Genomic DNA, 702 nt, shown 5'->3' with positions numbered 1-702 from the left:
GGTTGTCGGTTAGGAAAAATAACCGAAATGAACATCCCTAGTTTAATTAATTTTCTTTCTTTTCACTCTCTCGCATGATCTCTTGGACCTCTCTAAACGGCCGCCTGCAGGAGATCGAACCAGACTGCGGGACACAGCTGTGCATGCTCTTTCCACCTGATGAGAGCATTGACTTGTATCAAGTCATTCACAAAATGCGCCACAAGAGAAGGATGCACTCAGAGCCTCGATCTCGGGGCCGACTACCCCACAGAGAGCCCGTCCCTCGGGACATGGGAAGGTTAGAAATGTTCTTTGGACTGATAGTGCGCACTTGTGTCCCTGTCACCTGATGCAAAGGGAGCAAGTGTGTGTTTTTGTTATTTTTTCACCTTCGTCTTCATCGTCACTTGAGCGAGGGTCAGAGAAGAGCCACGAACCAAGCCGACCAGAGCAGAGCGGACCTGCTGCGGCTTTGTGGGAAAGTCACAGCATAAATCATCCGTGCTGTTGTTAATTTTGATGGTTAATGGGAGTTAAAATGGTGTAACAATTGACCTGATATGCCTCTGTTAACTGTTAACAAATTAAGCCTCAGAATGGTCTAGTTAACTTTGTAGTTGTAGCACTGAGGTTTGTTTCTTTATGTAGATGAGACTGTGTTTAAATTTGTTCCCAAAGCCTTTTCTTGCAGGAGTGTCCATGGGGGATAGAGCCAGTCAA

This window comes from Sinocyclocheilus grahami, unplaced genomic scaffold (assembly GCF_001515645.1).
Source record: "Sinocyclocheilus grahami isolate Dianchi unplaced genomic scaffold, SAMN03320097.WGS_v1.1 scaffold4833.1, whole genome shotgun sequence".
Classification (NCBI taxonomy): Eukaryota; Metazoa; Chordata; class Actinopteri; order Cypriniformes; family Cyprinidae; genus Sinocyclocheilus; species Sinocyclocheilus grahami.
This window is presented reverse-complemented; position numbering follows the sequence as displayed.